Source organism: Mercenaria mercenaria, chromosome 10 (genome assembly GCF_021730395.1).
Source record: "Mercenaria mercenaria strain notata chromosome 10, MADL_Memer_1, whole genome shotgun sequence".
NCBI lineage: Eukaryota > Metazoa > Mollusca > Bivalvia > Venerida > Veneridae > Mercenaria > Mercenaria mercenaria.
The window spans coordinates 66,401,652-66,422,107 of record NC_069370.1 but is presented as its reverse complement, the minus strand read 5'-3'; positions in this window follow the sequence as shown (position 1 = coordinate 66,422,107).

The following is a 20,456-nucleotide window of genomic DNA, read 5'->3' as shown; positions in this document are numbered from 1 at the left end:
CTGGAATTTCTACATTTGCATTGCTAATTTCTTTACAGTTTGTTGAATTATCATGAAGGTGTTGCATAGGATTTGCTTTGTTACAGAAAGCAGAATCATTAAGAAATGAAAAATCGGTGCCTTCCTTTTAATGCTCACATTTCACATAAAGCCCTATAATGTGCATTATTATGCAAGTTTTACGCATGTATGAACACAAACAAAACAAAATTCAATCTTTTATTTCTCTCAGTAGGATCAGAGTTATGGTCCTTGACTTAGTCAAAATATGTCTAAAGGGACTGAAAAATTGTCCTTATCTCAAAAAGTATTTTACCTAGAGTAGTGAAACCTTACTGGAATATATTCAGTATACAAAATTATGGACCTGGGGCTTTGTTTGAGATTTCACTCAACCAGCCCAAAGTTGTGGCCCTTGACGTAGTGAGAAAGCTTAAAAAAGAAGTTGTGCAATAGAAGTTTTATTTGGGAATAATGACCCCTGCAGTGTCCCTCCCACACACACACTCTCCTGGTCCCCTACCCAGCCCACAAAAATGTTTGTTACTCCTTTACTTGTGTCTGATATTTTAAAAGTGTCCCTGTTCCTAACCAACTGACATCCCACTCCCCATGGTATTATGAAACTTTACCCAGTGTTACATTTGGTAACATATGACAGTACAGTTTCAGTAAGTGGAGGCACCAGGGCCCACGTAACTATTTTTTATACCTTGTGGTTTTCGTTAATGTTCAAAGTAAACAAAAGCATAGTTTTGTTTTATTGACAATAATTATCATATTGAAAGAAAATGCAAACTATGCGTTTACTAGTATTTGGACTTTATATGCCAATATTTGATAATATCAACGGTAAACGTAGGTGTTTTAAAGTTTGTATAGGTAGTTAATGACAACCTACGTTCCGCTCACCATAATTATAATAAATACTTGAGATAATATTTACTGTATGATTCAATAGTCCCTGAACCAAAATGTGAACTCAGTGATAGTGACACAGTAGCTGCATCTTTATCTTTTATCTGTGTCATTATTTTCTATTTTATATACAACAGGTATAAGAAAATTTTAAACATAATTACTACATACCGACAAAATATTACTCTCTGGTAATATTTAATCTGTATTAATCTTACCCTTTTCAAGGCTTATAAACATATTTTGGTTTAAATTAGTTTTTATTTGCCCACGCACTTGTTCGGTAGCTATGATTGAAAAAGTTTGAAGGCTCTATTGATTTAATTGTTGAGACATAGACCTGAAATTGATCTTTTTCTTTCCTATTATGGAATTATAAATTTTCACTTAGAATAAAACTGACAATACATAAATGGGTTCCTAATACTAAAGGCTCACATTTTTAGCTCCACTATCTCTGCCTGGTAAGAATGTAAGGATTTTTGGTGGACTTAAGACATTTTTATTTTTTTTTTATTTTTAAGATTAACTTCCCTTAGTTGTTACATTAAATATCTTATGCCTGTGACCTTTCTCATGTTACGGGGACACCAGTGTCTGTGACACATTTCTAGTTGTTTCTTTTTGTTGCTATTGCTTATATCTTACTGTAACTTCACATTAACATTGTTTAGCATGCAAACAAAGTATGTGCAGGGGCTGGGCCCATTGTACCCAAGGTCAAGGTCACCAAGATGTTATACTTAGGTTATTTTTAAGGTAAAAGTTTTTTGGCAACCTTTGTTTTTCTGTCATATCTTTGTTGCTATTGCTTATATCTTACTGTAACTTCTCATAAAAAAGTTCAGAATACAATTTAAAGACCTGACCACTTGTTTTGCCCTTTTAAGGAATATTGTTTGTTTTTTTCATTTAATTCGGACCAATTTTGGCCAAAATCACACATACACTTTTATATCATGTTCAAAAAATTATCATAAGCATAAATATTATCTTGTGAAAAAAAAACAATAAGTTCATTGTTCAGAGCTTGGGTTTGGGGGTCGATGTATTTCACTGTTCCGCAAGATTTGTCGTCGTGAAACGTGCATGATATATAAGGCATGATAGCGTTTGAAGGTTATGTTTATAAACCTTAGCTTAATTGAGGTATTGAAAAGAGTCCCTTTGAAACTTGTAAACATGCATATTTAATTGCGAAAATTCCTTTTGTTCAAAGCCAGTTTATGATAAATATATCGTGAGTGATAGTTTGTAATTTTGTGTTTGCTTCATATAAAAGAAAACATAGATTATAAGAAATAAAGTGGAAAGTATATAAAAACTATAAATTACAAGAAATGTTTTATTGCAGTTATTATTTTATTTTATACAGAAATGTGTTAACAAAGTGATTTTTTGAACTGTTAATGATTTTGTTATTGGATACGTGAAATCTAATGGGAATGCTAATGGCTGTGCAGGATAGTGTAAAAGCAGACTGAAGTAATGGGTAACTTGCATGTTGTTATGTACTGTTTACCTTTTTAACTTACCTGAACCAGAAGTTCAGGGTTGGCTATTGTGATTGGCCTGTGTCCATCGTCCATTGTCTGGGGTTAGCTTTTCAGCTTCAAACAATTTCTCATGAACTGCTTAATGGATCATCACCAAACTTCGTCTGTAGCATCATTGTGAGGTCCTCTCTCAAGTTTCTTCAATTGGTTCTGCTTAATTGTTTTTAGGGGCCGCCAGATCTGAAAATAGAAAAACCTTTGCTTGATAGATAATCACCAAACTTGGTCTTGTAGCACCTTTCTGAGGTGTGGTCCTCAGATAATTCCGCTTGACAGATTTGAGTGGCCGTCAGAGCGCTAAATATTGAAAAACATTGAAACGACTTTTTATGATGAACCACTTGATGGATAATCACCAAAACTGGTCTGTAACAGCCATGTAAGGACCTCTCTCAAATTTATTCAAATGGTTCAGCTTAACATCTGCTCGTAAACGGCTTGATGGACCATCACCAAAGTTGGTCTGTAGCATTGTTATAAGGTCCTCTCTCGGATTTGTTCAAATGGTTGTGCTTGAATTATTTTAGGGCCACCAGAGCTATAATTTAGTAAAAAAAAAACATTAAACAACTTCTAAATTAATGAACTGCTTAATGGATCATAACCAAACTTGGTCAGTAGCATCTTCATAAGATCTTCTCCTATGTTTGTTCAAATTGCTCTGCATGACTGATTCAAAGGGCCACCAGATTAAAATGAGAAAAAGCTTTAAATGTCTTCCAATCTGGAAGGAACATCACCAAACTTGGTCTGTAGCACCCTTGTTAGGTACTCTCTCAAATTTATCCTAATGGTTCTGCTTGACTGAATTTAGGGGCTGCAGAGCTAAAAATAGAAAAACCTTTAAACAACTTCTCATGAACTACTAAATGGATGTCCTGTAGCACCTTTGTAAGGTCCTCCTCAATTTTTGTCGAGCCCACTAACGGAAGTGGAGACATAGTCGTCCAAATTTCGGTTTGGTGTATGTAGGTGTTTGCGTCTGTCGGTGCATGCATCCGTCCAGATTTGTTTGTCCAGACCATAACTTTTACATGCATGGAGCAATCTTGTTTATATTTGGTGAGAATGTTAACCTCGGTGAGACAGTGTCATGCGCAAACTCCAGGTTCCTATCTCAAAGGTCAAGGTCACAGTTAGGAGCGGGCTCGACATAATGCCCATGGGCATCTAGTTTTTCAGGTAGTTCTACTTCGGTGATTTTAGTGCCACTAAAGCTAAGAATGAAAAAATGGTTAAACAATTTCTTTTCACAAACTACTGGAGGAATTTTTACCAAACTTGAATGTAGAATGTTTTTGAAGTCCTTTTTCAGTTTGGTTCAAGTGGTTTCACTTGACTGATTTTTGGAGCCACCAGAAGTAAATATAGAAAAACTTTTAAATAACCTTCTCTTGAACTGCTTCTTGGATCACCACCACACTTGGTCAGTAGCCTCTTTATATGGTACTCTCTTAAATTTATTCAAATGGTTCTGCTTGACTGATTATGAGGACTGCAGGACCTTAAAATGAAAAACTTTTTTTCTAAACACAAAATGATATTACCATTCATGTGTCAGTTTCAGGTGAACGGCGTGTGGTCACCTTGACCCTTTTGTTTAGTTTTGCAGGCATGAAAACTATAGATTGACCAGAAATTAGCATAATCATGATTTTAAGTTTCTCATGGTTATGGGAAATTCTTGAACAAGTCTGGAATCGTGAGTCAGTCATGGAGATTTATACACATATATATTATGAAGAATAATCAAACTTCATAACAAAGCATGACTTTTTTACTGTGATGGTGCAATATAAAACCATAAATATTTTGATTGCACCATAAATATATAACTAGTTACTTGCTCTACAATAAATTCTCATAAAATATTAGTTTCTAAGAGTCATAATTATGAACCACTTGAAAACAATTGGTCTTATTTTTTCAAAAAGTTGTTTATAATTTGTAAAGCCATCCTGACTTGAAACCAGCGCAGCTTGAAAACTGGATAATTGTATTGCTGTGAATATTGAGCTCCCATTCCATGATTTTTTTCACCCATCACAGTCTGACTTAATCAGATTTACATATGAATGAAAGAAAATAGACTTGTATTATGTTAACATCAACATCATTTTCTGACTGATCGCACTTGTGTATTGAAATGAAATTGACCAAGTTTCTCAACTTGTTTTGAAATAGTATTTGTGGTTCATTATTAATAGGACAGAGCTATATATAAACATCTGCACAAATATATTTACACATATTAATAAAAAATAAGTGTGCAAAATAATACTTTATGCATGCACTTAAAATTTTTGTTTGTAAATATGTGAATAGAATTATAAGTGCAGATAGGCAAACATTTACTGGGGGCACTTAGATTTGAACTATATGGTACTCTACTACACTATGAACTAAAACAATATCCAACTAGTCTGAACAGTTGTGAGAATTGAAACTGGCTAGCTTGGAGACTTCTGTTTGATCCTTAAAATAAATCAAATACTTTGATTGACTAAAAGACAGTATCTCCAAATTCAGTCAACATACTCCTTTGTTTCAGGTGTGGGAGATGTGACTGACTAGTAATGTATAAGACTGTATGTATTAGTTATAACTGGAAGCAGCCTCAGTTTTACTAACTACCATTATATAACTGATATACTTAAAAAAAAAAAGGGCTGAGGAAAAAAATGTTGTTAGATAAAGAAGCATATACACTATAGTATTGCTCACAGGTCATACTATGTACAAAATCTAATATATTAGATTTTTTTCACAAATTTAAAATTAGTGTAGTAATGGTAGGATTAATCTTTATGTAAGCTGTTAATTTTTTATACAATATAACAAAATAAATGTAATTTATTTATTTTTTTCTTCTTTTGCAAAACATCAAAAACCATGAATTTAGCAAAAATTTAATCTGTCATGATTATTTCTACATTTACATTTGTCGAATGGTTTACTAGGGTAATATTGTTTGTTTGTTATTCATAATGTACATTTCATTTCAAAAATAAGTAAACAATATATCATTTTACAGCATTCACAAAACTGTCTGCATGTGAACAATGCCCTTTTTATGAAATAATGCAGATAAAATTAAATAGCTGTCAAAATTTCACTTTTCCTCAACAACTGAAATTCAATATATCAATACATAATTTCTACTGTTGAAGGTATAGGTAATTCTTTGACTTCAATCCACTTTAATATATAAACCCGTTAGGTGACATTGAACATCGAGTTCACCCAATATTCTAATTTCTAAAGCTTTTATTGACATTATATGGTTAAAGTTTGGAGAAGGAATTACTCTTTGGTGATCGGGAGTTATTTTCGTTGTTGTATGGTTTTCGATTAACAGTTTGTTGTGGACGGTGTGAAGGTTTCCATGGAAATTGAATCACAGTGACCAGGTGAGCATTTTAATATGTGATTTTATATCATATCTCGTGTAGATATATCAATTAGTGTATAGTTACTTAACCTTGGTTACCACCATAATATAATAGATTTTTTACAAGTTAGGATTTTACAAAGGAGTGTAATTGTTAAGTTTGAAAAAAGGTATTTAGCACATTTAATATAATTTTAAAGTGTCATTATTGTTGATCACATTGATGTAGAATGATTCACGGGTTCTAAATTGAAATAATCGAATTTTCCAAATATTTTGATTGTCCAGTTTGTAAAAATGAGGTGGTATAAATGTTTGCTTACTGGTGTATCAAGGAAACATAGATAGCACATAAAAGGAAAAGGAAATTTCTGTATGAATATATATATAATATATATTTAAAATGAAAAGGTAAAAATGGCGAATTGTTTTCAAGATTTTTTCAGAACCTTGAAATTGTGAAAAATTTATCAGTCATTTAATGAAGGTACCACAGACATAACTTACCACTACATTACAGGGTATTTATGTCAGTGCGGTAGTGATTAACTGTTCTGGCAGAAAGAAGCAGTTAACCAGTTTTTGCACTAAGGTGATGATTATTATGTGAATAAGTTCTAAAACGTCTGACAATTTTCATTTGCTTTTATATAAACCTTGCAAAGGACTTCGTGGAAGGGACATAATTATGTAAAAGGTAGACTAAGGAGTTACATATCCTGTTCTTATTATCTTATTCTAAGTAAATTATTGACACAAGACACATTTTAATTAAGACACATCATTTGATGTATTTGAAATTAAGACACAACTGGGCCATTTTGAAATTTCAAGTTCTTTATTGCCTAAATAAGCATGCAAATAGAATGAAAAAATATGTGTGTTATAGAAATTCCCTACATGGTCATCATTTCATCGTTACCTGTATATTGAAAACCAAGGAATTTTAAAATCTGTACCTTTATATTGAGATAAAACCAAACTGAACCCCTTAACACACTAATTACTGGTTCAAACCTGAAAGCTTTTCAATGCTAAGCTGTATGATTTACTCATCAAATAGATAGTTTTTGATAAATGAGAACTGTGGGCGTTTTTCCACTCCAGCATTGATTTCACTGTGAAAGAAATTTTTGATAAATTATACATTACGAAGAATGGTAAAGTTCTAAAGTTGTCTGCCTGACGTGCTGATAACTTTAAATGAATAATGTGACAAATTGTCACAAATTTTTTTTTTTTTATCTATAATTGTGTACCAAATTGTCATGAGTATCAGTGATACAGGACTTGTGTATATTTCAATTATGACATTTGCTGATTAGTGTAAAAAAAACTGTAAACAGTATTTTACTTACATCCAGATATATTAGCAGCAAACACTTACTGTAAAATCATTATATATCTCATGGTTACAGGCAGACTGGCTTTTTTTTTGGTCAGGACACAGTCGTGGGTTATTAATTTTATCAATAAAACGAATGCCAACTAAAGATGTTTGTTTTTGAAATTTAATTCCTTGGATATACACATCTGTAAAATCAACAAATGATGGATCGAGGGTCTATTTTGTCACAGTTGATCACCCCCCCTCCTCATCCCGCCTTTTACATTTTAACATTTGAGCCATGCCATGAGAAAAACCAACATAGTGGGTATGCGACCAGCAAGGATCCAGACCAGCCTGCGCATCCGCGCAGTCTGGTCAGGATCCATGCTGTTCGCTTTCAAAGTCTATTACAATTAGAGAACCCGTTAGCGAACAGCATGGATCCTGACCAGACTGCGCGGATGCGCAGGCTGGTCTGGATCCTTGCTGGTCGCATACCCACTATGTTGGTTTTCTCATGGCACGGCTCATTTACACTTAAAAATGCTTAGTATCAACTATTATCGAACTTTGCGCCTATTTTGCTGAAATTTGGTGCAGTTTTGAAAAATTTCCTAAATGTTTTTTTTATAATTATTGCAAAACTTGACCAAACAGTAAACATTAAAATAGTTATGATTGTTAATTAACTTCTAAGTTTGATTTTGGTGAATTAGGCTCAGATTTCATACAAAGTGAAACAAAAATGAATAATCACCGTAAATTTGACATTTTTCATCAAGAATTAGTTGTACAAAATGTATGCGATCTTGTTACGAGAATTTAGTGTTAACTAAAGGCGATATTGCCCATGTATTAAAGTGAACTGAGAGCATTATAGTTATTTTTGTTATTGCATAATTTGCGTAATTATATAGCTTAAAATGTGCAACTGCTTTAAAAGAAAAGTCGATATAATTACATGATTTAGCAATGTTCCATTTTGTAAAGTAAGTCAAGTTAAAAGCACTTACTGTCATAGTTCAAATTCTTGGTCTTGGTTTTTCAATGGCAAGTATATATAAACTGACTTAGATTTGGTAATATGTGGGGTGGCTTTTATTTTCCCTCCTATTTGTGAACAGAGTGACAGTATTCACTTATTGAATGGCTTGCCAGTCAGTATTAAATATTACTGTTGAAGGTCTGGGGGTCAGTAGTATTTACTGTTGACCTGCAAGCCTTTCAGTACCGGTAAGTGTTTAGAAATAGATTTCAGTGAAATATTTCAAGTTTCGACTTTTGCCAAAAATGCAGGTGAAAAAGCATAAACTTATAATGAACTGGCGATTTATAGAAAGATTCATGCAAATAGACTACGGAGTGAAATCTTCGTCATAGTGCTGAAAATTTCAATGGAGTGAAATTTTCAGCACTATGATGAAGATTTCACTCCATAGCTTCTATTTGGCTGTGTTTTTCTTATTTTTTAACTATACTTTTTTTTCGGTGCAGCTACAAATAAATAACTCTCTTCATTCATAGACCAGTACACATTTCACACTTTTCATTAATATATATTTCAAAATTTGGAAATTGTCTAGCATGTGATTGGTTGAAAAAGTGTGATAAACACTTAGACAGCATTCAGTTACTATGCGTTTAAAGTATTTAACAACTGGAATATTGCTACTGTCTTCAAATCCTGATATTAAATGTGTTGTGAAAAATATCCAATTTACAGTACTTTTCTCGGAAGAAATAACAAAGAAAGACTTCACAAAGGAAACATGGAGTTTGGGTTTAAAATGCACATTAAATGCACAATAAAACAGTAATTATTTTCCTTGTTAGTATTAGATTACATTGCATGGCAGGAACCTTAAAGCAGGTAACTCCTAGATTTTTAATTTTTTTTTTTTAATTTAGAAAACACTGCCAAATGTAAGTATAACTGTAAGTCAAAAATGAAAATAATGTGAATGACTTTTATTTATATAGTAGATATTATTTCGAATTCTTGACTACATTCATTCAGCACCATAGTTCAGCTCAAGGCAGAGGTGTGTTCCACATTTTATAGAATCATTTAAACTTAGTCTGTTATTATTTTGCATGATCTGTTTTGCATGGTCGTGTTCTATGCTTTTATATGACCTTCCTAAAGATTGAAATAGGTTCTTAACTCTTACACAGTCTGTAAAATATGACTATAATGACACTTGGCAATTTCCATACGATAACAGTATACTCAAAAACATGTTTGAATAGTGTTCATTTGTGTTTCAATAATTGAAAACAATGTTTCCACTTTTATTATATTTTGATGTTAATTATTTATATGGAAACAAACTGCTTTAAAAAGTAATGAAGCCAGTTTCCAGGGGTATCATTTATCAATCTCAAATCAGCCCGAATGTATTGATCTTTCTTCCCATTTTGATACTTTTTGTCTAGTTTACACTTAGATATAAATGTGGAAGTAAGCTGCTTTAAAAAAGTAATAAATCCAGTTTCTGATGGTATTTGTATATATAATAATCTGCACCATTAACTAACGGGTTTATCTGATCAATAAATGTCGCTTGACATCTATGTTTGATGACAATATTTCTGTTGCTGGGACAAATCAATCACCGTACAATGACAGTCATTTACCGTATTGATATACGTCACCCGTCACCCGTATACTTGCTCCTTGTTAATCAATGTTTGTAGTATTGCACAGAGATATTGAACATTAGATTTTAATTCCATCACATTAATTAGAGATAGTTGTATTAGCTTGGTTATTTATATACAGTTACGATAGTTTTACACTGAGATGACAATTTGTTACCACTGTGACTGTTCAGAATTAGATTCAGGATTTTTTTTTCTGTTATAATTATCAATTTCACAGAACAGTAGGATTACAATGGAAATCAGAATTACATTGAAAATAACACATTTTGTTACCATTTTTGTCAGATTTTAGGGAATGTGTCTTTGTTTTGTGAGAAAATAACACATTTTGTTACCATTTTCATCAAATTTTAGGGAATATGTCTTTGTTTTGTGAGAAAATAACACATTTTGTTACCATTTTCATCAGATTTTGGGGAATGTGTCTTTGTTTTGTGAGAAAATAACACATTTTGTTACCATTTTCATCAGATTTTAGGGAATGTGTCTTTGTTTTGTGATGATAAGTTCTACTAACTAGTAGACTTGACACAAATAAAATTAATTTAATTTTTAGCCCATGTACATGTGTGAATACACAAAGTATTATTTTGAAATTATGCAAAATTTAATGTTATGAAAAACCCTTAACTTACATTTTATTTTCTAAGATAGTACTTTGTTGGGATATATATGTAAAAGTTTTGTTATTTTCCATAGCTTTGAAATATATTAAACTGTTCTTAAAACTATATGAGTGCACGGTGTATGATAATCATGACTGTCACAGTATAATGGAATTGAAATATAAGAGTACATAGTTAATTTTAATTGGTTATGATGAAATAAATGAACTTTCTTTCAATCAATAGTTTCTGCCTTTGCATCAATTTGTAATATTGCGGGTACCGGTAATAACTGTAAACAAAGCAACATGAAATAGACTACATCAATGTTGCATGTCTGGGTATATTTGGTTCACTGATTAAAATGATAGTTTGTTGTTGATTGATTTTTATACCTTTGGGATCTTTTCCATTGTCACAACTCATTTTTATAAATTAATTTGTTATGTACAGGAGCATGTCATTGTGTTAATTATTTTCAGACATTTTAGTGTTACTTTCTTCTTCACTTCATTTGAAAATTCCATTTGCTAAATATCTGTACTAATGCAAGTGTACATTCGTAGTTTGATTTCATACTCTGTCTATACTCGTCGTGTACTGGCTGAAAACCAGTTCCAGGTTCTATAAGAATGTGAATTTCCATCTGTCCATGCACACTTTTGTGTCCAATTCATAACTTGGTCATTTGCCTTGAAGGATTGTGATGTTACTGACACATATATTCCATATAATAGGACAATAGGTCTTGCACAACTTTCAGTGCCCTAGCTTAAAGGCCAAGGTCATACTTGGAGGTCAAATGTGAACATGGTATCAGCAGAGTTTCCATAACTGTGTAATCCAACAATAGATTCTAATATCACTTGGCACAAATGTTTCCCACAATGAGATGATGTTTCATGTGCAACGCTCAGCCCTCTAGTTCAAAGGTCTAGGTAACATTTGAAGGTCAAATGTCAGTTGGGCTTTTTCCTGCTCAGTCTATAATTCTGTCATCCATAAAGGAATTTTAGTACTACTTTTAACATACATTCACTATAATGAGATGATATATTTCCACAACTTTCAAACGCCTAGATTAATTTTAGTTCAAGGTCACACTTGAAGGTTAAAGGTCAACAGAGAATTTTTCCCTGTCCACTCCATAATTCAAGCATCCATCAAGGAATTTGATGGTAATACTACTTGGCACAAATATTAGGGAAATTTGTATTGCATGGCAAAACTTCAACCATACGTTTGGTCATTCTTGTGATACCTTTAAATGGTGTGATTTTTTTTGCTCCAAGAAAAGCACCCTTAAAACCATCTGATTGCTTCAGTGGAATGTTGTATAAAACAAAGCCAATAGGATAGAATGCTGTTTTCACATTTTTTCTTCCCGCCAGTTTTCCAACAAAGGAAAATATTTTGTTTAATGAGGATTTATGTATAAACAGTAGTTACTGTCCTATATCTAAACATTTTGGTTTGAACTCGTACATACCACAGTGAGTATGTTGTTGCTATAGGTGATGCCTAGTGGGATTTGCCATAATTGTGATCTGAAAGCAAACAAAATGTTTTACCATTATTCAAATAATTTTCAATCAATACATTTAAATGTTGACTTAGGAAGCATAGTGGCCATTCAGACAGTGTTGACCAAAGAAAATCTCGATTTTTTCGGCTGAAGTAATAAAAAAAATGTACTTTATTGTGGTCACTTTAACTATCAGTCTTTTCGGGGACAAGGTTAACGTTAAAATTTTCCGTTAACATGCATGTATTAACCGTGTTTTAAATGCATTAAATACAAGAATGCAGTATTTGTTTTACATTTTTTGTATTAACCTATTGAATTAACATCAGTTCAGTTAGTTTTAAGGGACCATTGCTTTGGATTATAAAAATTCCCATTTATTTAAATTAATGTAGATGGTAAAATTTTTAATAAGAATTTCATGCTTGAATGTATTTGTTTTGCTTGTCCCTGATAAGCCTTTCAATATTTTCATATGAATGTCAACAGAGCTTTCTGTCTTAAAAGTATTATGTACACAAACATCATAATTTGGTCATTTTTAACAGCAGAATAAATAGAGATTTAAGGTGAGGACTTGTACCTCATTCTAACTTTGGCCGTCTGCCTGATATCAGTGATAGTAACCTGCTAAATAAGGACCACACAATTTGACAGGGCTACTGTACACAACTATGGAACGCCAGAGCTGTCTTATGTTAGATGAATACAAGGTATCTTCTTTATTTAGAGATGTATCTTCTCAAGAAACTGTTATGTCTTGTTAAGTAATGTGTTATCATGTTGACTTGCAATGCTATGTACATGTACTATTTTGTCAGAGTGACATATTATTTTGTTAAATGACCATCCTATTTTCTTAAAGCAACATGCTATCATGCCCAGTGTATATGTTTTCTTGTTAGAGTAGCATACTATTTTGTTTAATGACCATCCTATGCTATCATGTCCAATGTGTATACTATCTTGTCAGAGTGACGTACTATTTTCTTAAACGACCATACTATTATCTCAAAGAACATACTTTTTTTGCCAGAGCGACAGACTATTTTGTTAAATGACCAATTATTATTTTCTCAAAGTAACATGCTATCATGTCCAGGATATATACTTTCTTGTCAAAGTGACATACTATTTTGTTTAAACGACCATTCTATTTGGCCCTTGACAGATAGAAATATGCAGAATGGGCTTTAAAGTTTGTGTCACATGTATCTCCAAAGGTAGAGATTCTAAGTATACGAGTCCTTCGCCATTTTGCCACACACAAATATGATTGTTTTGTAAATAGAAAAATGAAGAAACAAAGACAGTCATTGATTAACCCCATAATCAAGTGCAAAATCATAGGATGTTATAATGATATTGATAAAGTAATTTCTGCCTTTGTCAATAAAACTTAAGTGAAATTTTTTATGTTTAAGTTTGCAATGTAGTGCTACAGCTTGTTATAACACCAGTTTCTAACATCAGATACCAGTACATTAATGATATGTTGCTTCCATTTTTCAGCAGAAGTCTATTTCTTGATAACTTTATACAAAATAAGCTTTTGATTTTTTTACAGAAAATATAACAAATAGATCCAGCTACTTGGATAAGAATTTTTGTTGCTTTCTTTTCTTTACACACATGTGTTTGGCCCCTATGACATTACTTTTGGATAAACCCTCAAATTTATTTTCTAAATCACATAAGATGCATTATTTACCAGAAATGATCTTTCATTATCACAGGCATGTGACCACCAAAATAAATATTCTTCTTTTTATCATAAAAACTTCAGTCTTTCAAATTGATGTAAGATGTGTTTGTCAACGTAAATTAAAATAGATATCACAAACCTTCTTCAGTATTTAGCAGATGAATTTCTTCCAAACATTTACCATTGATTTGTTTAAAACTTAATCCTTTAAATTATTCAACCTTGAGTTAAATAGAGATTATGGCGGTAAAGAGGTACATAAACAGCTTATCCAAACTTCTACATTCACATGTTTGTTAATTAATAATTTATGTTAGTGGTTAAGATTGTTATTCAGTTTAAAATCCTTAGCATTATATACATCAGATATGAAAAAGAAAAACATACTGTGAATACATTATTATTTGTGGGGGACTAATTTTCATTGATTTTGCTATTTTGTGAGTTTAGTTCATGAAATTTTAAAAAATGAAACAAACAAGTAACATTTCAATATAGTTTATCGTTATAATTTGAAATCAACAAATTCACACCTCAAAGAAATAGCTGTTTTTGCCAAAACTTCAAAATTTTATGCTTGCAAAATTATATGATTTCACAGTTATGTTATATAATTATGCTCATGCTCATGCATATCATTAGAGTGGATGCAGTGGTCCAAGGGTAACACTGTTTGACTACAAAACCAGGGGTCATGAGTTTGAACCCTCCAACTGAAATTACCAATGTTAGGATAAGAGTACATTCATCACCTTCAGTGATAGCTCTAGTTTTAATAATGTAAATAATTATAAGACTATAATTATAAGGCTAGAACAATCTGACTAAAGTACTTGATCTTCTAAACGTAGATCTGAGAATGACCCATTCACATTCGTCTTCTGTATATTTTGGATTTCCGATATTGCTATTTTTACTTTCGCAAATCTATTTTTAGCTCGACTATTAAAAGAATAGATGAGCTATTGGACTCGCCCATGCGTCGGCGTCCGTGTCTGCATCAGCGTTCCGATTTGGTTAAGTTTTTGTATATAAGCTGGTATCTCAGTATAACCACTTGTTGGAATGGATTGAAACTTCACACACTTATTCACTGTGATAAACTGACTTACATTGCACAGGTTCCATAACTCTATTTGCTTTCTTAAAAAATTATGTCCCTTTTTCGACTTAGAAATTTTTGGTTAAGGTTTTGTATGTAAGCTTGTATCTCAGTACCCACTGAAGGGAATAGATTGAAACTTCACACATTTGTTCACAGTCATCATCTGACATGCACTAAGCAGATCCCATAACTCTGTTTTGCATTTTTTCAAAATTATGCCCCTTTTTATGCCCCCGGCATCTCCTGATGCGGGAGGCATATAGTGATTGTCCTGTCCGTCCGTCTCTTCCTCCATCCGTACAAGGTTAACCAAATGGGACCGTTTCGTCTAGCATCAATACCCCTAACTAGAATGACTTGATACTAATGCAGATGTAACCTGTGACCATTCCTCATCTTCAGACATCACCTGACCTCAGTTTCACCTTGAACTTGACCTCGTTTTGTACTTAGCTTTGCTTTGTATCGACAAGGATGCCACTGGGGGCATCAAGCGTTTATTGAACGCAGCTCCTTGTTTCACTTAGCAGTTTTTGGTTAAGTTTTTGTATGTAAGCTGGTATCTCAGTATCCACTAATGGGTATGGATTGAAATTTCACACACTTGTTCACTGTCATGATCTGACATGCATTATTTAGGTCCCATAACTCTATTTTGCATTTTTTCAAAATTATGCCCCTTTTTCGACTTAGAAAATTTTGGTTAAGGTTTTGTATGTAAGCTGGTATCTCAGTACCCACTGATGGGAATGGATTGAAACTTCACACACTTGTTCACAGTCATCATCTGACATGCACTATGCAGGTCCCATAACTCTATTTTGCATTTTTTCAAAATTATGCCCCTTTTTCGACTTAGGAGTTTTTGGTTAAGTTTTTATATGTAAGCTGGTATCTCAGTACCCACTAATGGGAATGGATCGAAATTTCACACATTTGTCCACTGGCTTGAGCTGATAAGCACTGTGCAGGTTCCATAACCCTACTTTTCCATTTTTACAAAATATGTCCCTTTTTCGACTTTTGTATTTATTTAATTGACAAGGCTGTTGAATAGTCGAGCGTTGTTGTCCTCCGACAGCTCTTGTGTTTTTAACCAATCACACGACTTGTTTTAACATGCATTTGGCTGAATGTCAAAGGGTGAGAAAAATGTGCAGTCAGTCCAGGGCTCGAACCTGGGACCTCTCACTTACAGGGTGAGTGCCCTACCGACTGAGCTAACCAGCTGTCTGACATCTTACGTGACCAAGTCCGTTCCATGACATATTGTTTCTCTCAAAACACGAAGGCGTAGTTGCGATGTGGTCGCCATAAGAATTGTAAATATGAAAAACCCAGGCTAAATATAGATTTTTTAAACTTCTACTTTCGTTTATAAAATCTTGTAAGTAGGCTCTGATTGGTTACCGTAAGAGTAGTCAGAACGAGGCTATCAATAGCACGTCTTCAGATCCTATGTGCGTAGCGTTAATTGGAGCTGTACTTTAGTCAGATTGAGGCTAGAACTAATTATATAAAACTAGCAGTATGAGTAGAAGACTATAAATAACATTATGACTATAAGACTATAATAATGAATTACTGCAAAATCATTTTATTTCGTGGATACGAAAGTTTGAGGTTTCGGCCAAAATGCCCGATTCATGGTGATTTGAATTTGTGGGTTTCATTTAATGAACATAAAATGAATGTTCACTGGGATTTAATTTCGTGGATTGTCTCAACAACCAAATAGATGAAAGTTAGTGCGCAATGAATATTAACCTTTAGCCTGCTGGCAGTAAGTGATTTTGTCTTTGTGACCAGTGCAGACCAAGATAAGCCTGCACCCGTGCAGGTTAATCATGGTCTGCACTGTTCGCTATTCAGTCAGTAAATATTCAGTTAACACCCCTTTGAATAATAAATAGTACTGCCCAAATTGAATAATGGACCAGTCTATTGTAGAAATTTAGCAGGCTAATAGTTAATGATTTCACAGTATGTAAGATTTTAAGACTGTAAGTGGTATGACTGTAAATAGTTATATCTTTGTTAGGCTGTTACTGTAACACTGAGTCAAGCCTTAATCTATCAAATAACAATAAGCCTATAAGACTATAGTCTGAAGACAGAGTAAAAAAATCACAGTCAATGCCTATTGATTTTAAGCTGACTACTGGAAGAAAAGGTAGAGCTATTGGACTCAATGGTGTGTCTGTGTCCTGATTTGGTTAAGTTTTTAGCTCGACTATTCAAAGAATAGTCTAGCTATTCTACTCACCCTGGCGTCGGCGTCGGTGTCGGCGTCGGCGTCACACCTTGGTTAAGTTTTTGCATGCAAGTACATACAGCTATCATTTAAAGGCATGTAGCTTTGAAACTTATTTATTCTTTTTTTAGGTCAATTACCAACCTCACTGGGTCAAGTTCCATAACTCTAACATGTATTTTGAATAAATTATGCCCCCTTTTGGACTTAGAAAATTTTGGTTAAAGTTTTACATGCAAGTTACTGTCTCCAAAACTAATGCAGATATTGAATTGAAACTTCACATGTGTCTTCGGGGTTATAAAACTAGTTGATAGCACCAAGTCCCATAACTCTGACCTTCATTTTGGCCAAATAATGCCCCCTTTTGGACTTAGAAAATTTTGGTTAAAGTTTTGCGTGCAAGTACATACAGTTATTACTAAAAGGCATATAGATTTTAAACTTATTTTTTCTTTTTCTAGATCAATTACCTACCTCACTGGGTCAGGTCCCATAACTCTGACATGTATTTTGGCCAAATTATCCCCCCTTTTGGACTTAGAAAATTTTGGTTAAAGTTTTGCGTGCAAGTACATACAGTTATTACTAAAAAGCATATAGATTTGAAACTTATTTTTTCTTTTTCTATATCAATTACCTACCTCACTGGGTCAAGTCCCATTACTCTGACATGTATTTTGGCCAAATTATGCCCCCTTTTGGACTTAGAAAATTCTGGTTAAAGTTTTACATGCAAGTTACTATCTCCAAAACTAATGCAGATATTAAATTGAAACTTCACATGTGTCTTCGGGGTTATAAAACTAGTTGATAGAATCAAGTCCCATAACTGACATGTATTTTGGGCAAATTATGCCCCCTTTTGGACTTAGAAAATCCTGGTTAAAGTTTTGCGTGCAAGTACATACAGCTATTACCAAAAGGCATATAGCTTTGAAACTTCTTTGTTCTTTTTCTAGGTCAGTTACCAACCTCACTTGGTCAAGTTCTATAACTCTTAACATGTATTTTTAGCAAATTATGCCCCCTTTTGGACTTAGAAAATTCTGGTTAAAGTTTTACGTGCAAGTTACTGTCTCCAAAACTAATGCAGATATGGAATTGAAACTTAACATGTTTCTTCGGGGTTATAAAACTAGTTGATAGCATCAAGTCCCATAACTCTGATATGCATTTGGTCAAATTATGTCCCCTTTCGAACTTAAAACTCTTTTGATATTTAACATTTTGGGTAATAATTTCCTGCTTCTGTGACAATATTTCGAATAGTCGAGCTTGGCTGTCTTACAGACAGCTCTTGTTATATGTAAGCTGGTATCTCAGTAACCACTTATGGGAATGAATTTAAACTTCACACATTTACTCATGGTGATAAACTGACTTACACTGCACGGGTCCAATAACTCTATTTTGCTTTTTTTTGCTCCACTATTCAAAGAATAGTAGAGCTATTTGACTCACCTGTGCGTCAGTGTCGGCATCCGCGTCAGCGTCCCGATTTGGTTAAGTTTTTTTATGTAAGCTGGATTCTTAGTAACCACTAATGGGAATGGATTGAAACTTCACACACTTGTTCACTGTGATACACTGACTTACATTGCACAGGTTCCATTACTCTATTTTGCTTTTTTACAAAATTATGCCCCTTTTTCAACTTAGAAATTTTTGGTTAAGTTTTTGTATGGAAGCTGGTATCTCAGTATCCACTAATTGGAATGGATTGAAACTTCACACACTTGTACAATGTCATGATCTGACATGCACTATGCAGGTCCCATAACTCTACTTTGCTTTTTTTCAAAAATTGTTCCCCTTTTTTCGACTTAGGAGTTTTTGGTTAAGTTTTTGTATGTAAGCTGGTATCTCAGTATCCACTAATGGGAAAGGATTGAAACTTCTCACACTTGTTCACTGTCATGAAATGACATGCAGTGCAAAGGTTCGGTAACTCTACTTTGCATTTTTTCAAAATTATGCCCCTTTTACAATTTAGCAGTTTTTGGTTAAATTCTTATATGTAAGCTGGTATCTCAGTATCCACTAATGGGAATGGATTGAAACTTCACACACTTGTCCACTGTCATAAGCTGATAAGCATTGTGGCATTGTGCAGGTTCCATAAGCCTGTTTCACATTTTTACAAAATTATGCCCCTTTTTTGACTTTTGTATTCATTCAATTGACAAGGCTGTTGAATAGTTGAGCATTGCTGTCCTACGACAGCTCTTGTTTACAAAATTATATTAAGTTTTTGTATGCAAGCTGGTATCTCAGGACCGAGTTACTAAATGGGAAGGGATGGAAACTTGACACAATTGTACACTGTCACAGTGATGATCTGACATGCAATGCACAGCTTCAATAACTCTAGTTACTCACGCTAAAGCTGTGAGTAAATTAATTATTCTCTTATCCCAATTAACTAATTACATAAAACCAAAACATGAATAGGTTTAAGGTATATATTTGGCAGCAAATATCGCGAACAATGTATCGCGGAGTAAATATTCAACAATACAAGATGTCAAATTTATGTTGTCCTCGACAGCCTCGTCTCTTGGGATGACTTTGTGTGATTGTAAAAATCTGAAACGACACTAATATAAAAAAAATCATGTTAACATATAGATGCTATAAAATGAAATACCTATTTTACATCTATTGTGCTACAAAGCAATATATTTAAAATTAAACATTTCACTTTAAATATGGAAATCATAATGACAACTAAATGAACGTTAAAGCGGTTCCCTCTTAAGAGTTGAAAGCCTCGAACAAATTTACCAAATTATCAAATTTAACTGGGAGGGAGGGTGGGCATAAACGTATGTTTGCTGCCAAATTTTAACCTGGAGTGGAGATAAAGCGCGAAAAAACCTATATATACTGGCAGAATTGCACGAAATGTTCGTGCAAAAGCCCGCCAAAACATATACAATAGAAACCAATGAAGTATAAAACTAATGAAGGATAGTTAATTTCGAAGCGATAATAATTACATTTTGCATTTATACAAAATTATGCCCGTTTTTCGACTATCTATCTGTCTATCTTGTTTATTTCTCTAGCTTGACCATAAAACGTCACCTTGTTTTTCAGGGGTGAAAAAATGGGCATATTAATGACTATTTAAAGTACCTGTAATATGATTAATGACACGGTATCTGTACTTAGAGTAGTGACTGCCACAGGTATTTGACAAAAAAATCAATTGGCCAGAGATAATTGTAGGTGGCAATTCATACATTTAATAATTTTACAACTATTAAAGGAACCTCCAATTTGAAATAAAAAAATATATATAAAAGAAATAGCACTTGATGATAGATATCGGAAATGATTAAGGACTATTTCTTACAATAGATATTTTTGAAATATATTATGCACTGTACAGCTAAAT